General features: G+C 35.9%; 1 long non-coding RNA gene across 1 annotated transcript; it reads right to left on the bottom strand.

Annotated features, from left to right (window-relative positions):
* Nucleotides 1-370: 370 nt before the first annotated feature.
* On the bottom strand, nucleotides 371-5,533 carry LOC125378567. The gene is made up of 4 exons (XR_007220299.1): nucleotides 5,500-5,533; nucleotides 5,015-5,097; nucleotides 4,592-4,672; nucleotides 371-499 (listed from the first exon to the last, which is right to left on the bottom strand). It is a non-coding gene; the product is annotated as an uncharacterized LOC125378567 (long non-coding RNA).
* Nucleotides 5,534-6,860: the final 1,327 nt, after the last annotated feature.

Here is a 6,860-nt window from a genome sequence, read left to right as displayed (position 1 = left end):
GTTCATGTATTCATCACGGAGCGACATGATGTTAAATGGCTGGTTGTGTTAATGTGCCCAGTGCCATGGGTTTTGCTCATCTTGTCAGCCACTGATTTGCTTTGCCCACACCATATTTACCAGCCACCATGATATAGCTTCAACTACAATCCTGGCAATCCATGCTACAGATTATGATTGTACACCCATATAACAGATGGTAAGTTAGCATTTTAGACCATTAGGCCAACCATCCACACTATGGTGACAGAAACACAACTAGTGTCACATGTATTCAAACATTTTATTCTATTACAGAAGTCCATCTTTTTTATACTATATATAAATCAGTATTGAGACAAAAAGAACTTCTGCATACCATACTTGTGAAACTTATACTTAAAGACGGTGTCAGTTATCTTCAACTTGCTGAATATGAACTTTAACATTTGGTCTTGACAATAGTAGTGCGGGAATCAAGAGTGCAGCGTGTAGTTCATGACATCATTAAAGCAGATATCTGAAACCATAAAAAACAACAACTGAACAAGTTAAATGTATAATTTTCTTAAAACATACAGATTAATATTTTATAAGGTAATCTTCTTAGCTGTAAGCCTACAATGTTTGCCAAAGAAAGGTGAATACATTTGGTAATGATAGCCCATAGCAGGGTTAAAAGTAGTGCAACGACACTGTAGCTCAGCTGGACATGTAGTCAACACTTTTTAATGTAAAAAAACACAACTACTAAACAGTGAATATCATTGCTACCCTGCATATATATTTTCTGTATTTTCTGTATAAATACTGAGGACTGAAAACACTAAAATCTAAATATCTGAACAAAACATGCTGTCATCTTGAGGACACAAGTTCATCTCCCTCATTCTGGCAAATTTAGAGAAATTTACATAACATGGTCCAACCAAGGTCAAAATTATAAATTATGAAAAAAAACAAATATTTTTTGAATCCCATTACAATATAACACATATCAAATTTCATTAGAATTTGTACATAACTGACTGAATAATGGCAATAAGATGTTTCAGCTGACAGTTTAGTTTTAGTGCAATGATCATACTGGAGTTTGGATTTGAAAGTCTTGAACAATTCTGATGTGATCAACAAATCCGAAGTTTCAGCTTCAATGGTCCAGTAGTTTCTGAGGAGGTGTTCACAACAGAAAGCTCATGCTTGTAGATTGACATTCACCCCAGATCTCGAAACTGGACATTAAAATACTGTAAAATTTGCATTTCATCTCAAACCTCACATTCACACATTTCTCAGCTCATTGATACACTGTACTAACAACAGTTAGTGAAAGCATACTTACAATTGCTATACACACACATCTAATATCTGATTCTGTAAAATATGTGATCAGGCAGTGGTGATCAGGTTTAATGATTATCACAAGATAATATGGTTACCACTATAAAACTCGACCAGGTAAGATTAATAATGTGAAAATGTGACTTAACCTAATCAAATAGATTGGCAACATATGTCCAAAGTCTAGATGTATGCAATGAACACTGTTCATGACCATCTGTGCTGAATTATTCAAGCTAATCCTTACTACAGGATTAACTTGCAAAATTTCAGAGCAGATTTGTTGATTTGATATTTCCGATGACCTAAAAATATGTTTGTGTGGGAAGTCATTAAATTTATGGGACCCAATTATTTTACCTGAAGTGTCACCATTAACCTAGAGACACCACTGCTGGACTGTCAGAAAAGTAAAAAATTTTAACAACGAAAGATTGATGCACACTAACATTACCTCACTTAAAGGCACATAACACATAACACATCTACAGACTGAACTTGGTTAAAATATACCAACATTAGTCAATGTTTTGTGTCGTTATATCTGTAGCTAAGTTATTTTTGACCACCTGGACAGGACTGTTTCCAGAATAGTGATTGGTGTTGGCCTAGACTGTCTCAAGATAAATTTGATAGTGGCTATTGAACATAGCATGTCTTTTACACACATGACCATTCTATTTTATGTTGTAATTTAAATTTCATGTCCATTATTCATGTGTTCAATCATTTACAGGTGAATTTGGACCCCCTTTGTTAAAAGAATTCCGTTTTCCACTTTAGGTGGGAAATGTTACCTGCACTCGATGCAACCTGACATCACCTAAAAGTTACCGGCAGCAGCAATGTTTTTACCTGCACTGGTGCAGCTTGTATGTAGGGAAATCGATCCCTGTAATTAAATGTGATTATGGCTATTTATGTAGTGTTAAAGTAACAGTATGGACAAAATACTACAATGACAATGACAGAATTTGCTGCCAATATTTCTCATTTATCAACAAGTCCTTAAAGATAATTAACATAACCCTAAGATAATGATTATTCTCTTCCTGTCAACATAAACAGATTTCTACATTCAACTGTTTATTACTCAAAATTGTGTATCTTGTGTAAGTGAATAGGCAATATAATCGGAAACCTGTTATCGGGATGAGTTGGTTTTCAACCACAAAGACCCGTGGAAACATTTGGACAGTGACCATCATACATAAGGGCAATGTGTTGAATTGGAACCCCTTTGATCACATGGGTCCAATGGTACGCTCTCTGATTGGGTGCTGCCTAACTTCCTCCTTTGAGTTTCTTACATGTCAGTCACGGGATACAACAGATCATATTTGAAGATATTGATGAATTTGAAAACAACTGTCATACACACTGGTATACCATAATGACATTATCGATTGAAATAAATACCTTCTCCAGCAATTTAATAGCATATAACAGTTCTGGAATAGCTAAATATGCAAACAAAAGAATCTACATGTTTTTACACTACAAACGACTTATTGTACAATAACTTGCATGTCTGAGTAGTGACAGAAAATTTAATTTTAAACATATCTGCCATGTTGGTCATGCTCAAAATCAGATCATAACTTTGAATGCATTTCTGGTCACTTTATACCTGGGACCACACAAAAAATGACAGCTTAAGGTTATTAAAGAATGTAAAACTAAAGCATCACTGGAATCAAGGTTTACATTAAGGTAAAAGGTCATCAGCGGTAGAAACTAAGAGTTTTAGTCCACGAGTCTTTATAATGATAACATACAGCAAACCTATTGAAAGTGTCACATTTCTACTAGTCCTTATGCTACCTTAACTATTGGGCAGTTTGGCAAGGATTACAGGACAAGTGCCAATTTCTAATGTTGTTCATAAATGTGCAAATTATTGAAATACACAAAATAGAACCTCATGTAACACTGTCATCATAAATTGAGTTACATGAGCAGACTGTGCCAAAAACCTTTGGGTTAACTAGCCCGATCAGGACTCTCAAAATCATTTCCATTAGATTTTAGTGTTGTCATATTGATTATTATTAATTGGGCTAACTACATCGAACACAATGTTACTAGACTTGCGCTTCAAACTAGGGGGGGGCTTTTCAGGAAGAATTGCTCAAGCAAACCATGTTATATGTTTACTTTACAGTACGAATTAGTACATGCATTATAGTATACCTTAAAGTACCAGACAACAGGCTACTGCTTGCTACTTGAATTCCGAAATGAAATAGTTTGATATTTGCAAATCAATTGAATAATTTATTTTGTTGTTAAAATAACGGCATACGTAAATACGTTGATACTTCAGTGGGTACTGTGGTATACAGTGAAGTCTTGTGAGTCCCATCATCATGTAAAGAGTTAGAATATAATCTAGCAGTTGCCTTATTAGTCTATAGCAATCTGTTATCTGTTATAATAAAAACATATTGGGCATTACTATTCAGTTGGATTAGGAACTCCATAGGAAGTAGATAGATATGTAAAACATGATTTTAACAGCATGATTAGAGAAACAAGATAATATTTTTTAGATTAGAAATGAAATTCATCATGAAATCTCACATCAATTAATATTATGTTAAAATGCACATTTAGCTCTGTTGTGAGGAACATACTGATATTACAACTAAAGTTGACTCTTTCTAGCACTTTTTACAAACATACATAACCTGAAATGCTGTTCTCAGCAATATTCCTGCTTTGACAGCTGCCTTTGACCTGACAATCCAGTGATTGACCATCATGAGCATCAATCCATGCAATTTGGATACAATGACATGCATCAACAAAGTCTGCCAGCCTGACCCCTCGATCACGTTAGTCGCCTCTTATGTCAAGGATAGTCGCCTCTTACAACAAGCATGGGTTGCTGAATACCTATTCTAACCCTGATCTTCACGGGTAAATTTGTATAACTAAACACGCTGAAGAGGTGCCCATGATCATGTGGACTACAGTAACAATATTCCCTCTATTTGGGTACAACACAAATTGACTAAAACACTGAGAATTAAGCACATTTGCTCTTAGTCCTAATTAAACTGGGCTGTTACTGTACAGTCAAAACTAATTTTGGAATAATCAGAAATAACAGGAAAATGACAAGACCTAATCCAGGCCAGTCGACAAGGTGAATAGGAAAATATATCACATATATGACACCGTCAAACAGATCACTATTTGGAAACTACACTATGCCATACAATGTGTGAACAATTACATTATAATTGGGGGATTCAATTATACTTACTAAAACATGATGTTGCCAGAGGTGTTCACTACTGTTCATGATTCTGTTCATTGCTCATAGACAGATGTAGTGTCTGCTAAACTGTCAATAAAAACATTTAAATATTACACCCTGCACTCAACTGTGGAGATATATTCATCAATAAAAAGGTATTTTTTCTTCTGACATTCAGTTACCAGAGTATAACAGTTGGTTAGATGCTGTAGGCCTAGTTATTATCTTATGATAACACAATTATTCAGGTATAAATGGATAAATTTGAGTTTGTTGACAGAAGTTGCAAAGAAACAATACAGATGTAGACCAGTGTATTTAACTAACAGTAGGGAAATGGTGATCATGACTTGTTTTAAAGTTTATCAGCCTCTCTACTATCAACAAACATTTACAAAACAATCACTTTCACCAGCACTTTGAGAATACCAGGGTCACGTGATGGTGTTTTAGAACATTTTCAGTTGTTTGGGACTTCAGAGCTTGAATAAATTTTCTGCCTCCGATGCATACTGCTGAAATGTAAACAAAATACGATATAAAATGGTATGTATGTAAGCACTGATAATTAGTAATTACTTCTAGTTAGACTAAAAGAAACGAGCGAGTATGAAAAGGAACGTGACCCAATCGTCTTTGGACGCAAGTGATTGATCTCAACACATGGGCGCTTGACAGCAGGCAACAAGTACAACACAATATACTATAGGTAGTTGGCCATACTGTAACGGTAAAGCACTTTTTTTTAGAATAAACGGCATTAATGATGCGCGACCTTGCTCGTGCACGTCGACGTTGTGTCTAGGGACGCAAAGAATGCAAGGCTGCCAGAAGAAAACATGCACGACATTACGTTCCGATTTGTGGCAATGGCAGACATATTCAAGAGTATTTATTGTAATGAAAACACTCACGTCTGTTGTGCTAAATGTAGAGAACGGACACAATTAACTTGTCTAAAATAGGCCAAGGTTGAGCGGTAGAAATGTCGTGACCTTACACAACATGGCGGAATATGATGCATGCCGAGGTCATGTGACCAGCTGGTGATGTAATGATCAATGGTTATAATTTACTTCAGGATGTTGTAGATTCTATTTGTAATTATTTTACAACCACAGTATATTTCAACATCTAAGCTAGAGAAAGTTCACGTGTTAGCAAGCTGGTTACAGGTTGAAGTTGCTCTGCCGTAATCTTTTATTTTTCAGTTGAGACAGAGCCCGGCTTGCATACCGTCTACTTTACTCGTTGACCAATACAAATCAAAGACATGCTATACTTTGCTGTAGCTAGTAGTAGCAGTAAATGTTAGTCGTCAGAGACGGAGAGACCGTCTTTGTACCTACTCGTAGCAGCTCACAGTTGCTAACAAATCGCTGCTAGTAGTAGGTAATATTTCCTAGATCGGGTGTCTGAGGACAAATTTAAAGGTGTATGTTCACTTTGTGGCATAAAGTTGCCCTTTAAAGGCGGCACCATTTCAACGATGAGTAGAAATCAATTCTCCTCAACTTCAGGAAGAATGTAACTTCGCGCCTGTTTCAAAATACACACGTTTGACGAAACTTTAAAGTCCCATGATTTATTGATCAATTAAACCCCTTTAATAAGGACCTGAAAAAATTATTATACCACACATTATTAACTTCTATGGTCGAAATGTGTTTGAAATTACGGGGAATATGAAATTGGATTTTTTAAAAGTAAATTCAATCTACTAAACAATGATCAATCAAATACTGCAAGAATCATCATAAGTACGCCATCATTAAATTAGAATATACCCTAGATAGTCAATAAGACGTCCTCCCTTGCCGTTCGACATGTATATATAACTTCACCAGTTTGTGAAAAACATTTTATGCTAACAACTCTATTAAAGTAAATTGTAATGTTTGTATATTGTAGAGGAGTGGTGGGGTAGCCTAGTGGCTAAAGTGAAGACCCGGGTTCAATTCCCGATATGGGTACAATGTGTCAAGCCCACCATGAAGGTTGCTGGAGTATTGCTCAACGCAGAGTAAAACAATACTCACTCATTGTATTTTTTATCGGGGACTCATTTCCTAGTTAAAGCTAACAGCTTGCACGTTTCCGCGTATTTAACGAAACTATGTGTAGACAATACCCTGGATAATCCAGAATGTGCAAAACTAAACCACACACAATCACAATGTACCCAAACGACCGTCAGCCCTATACCGTATTTCCTCTACTAGACGCCAAGCGTCTATTACGTTCATGCAAGCAATTCACTACCCCACCGAATCCC

This window comes from Haliotis rufescens, unplaced genomic scaffold, assembly GCF_023055435.1.
Source record: "Haliotis rufescens isolate VD_foot unplaced genomic scaffold, xgHalRufe1.0.p SCAF_127, whole genome shotgun sequence".
Classification (NCBI taxonomy): Eukaryota; Metazoa; Mollusca; class Gastropoda; order Lepetellida; family Haliotidae; genus Haliotis; species Haliotis rufescens.
Note: the sequence above shows the minus strand (reverse complement) of the source record. Positions and strands in the feature narration are given on the sequence as shown.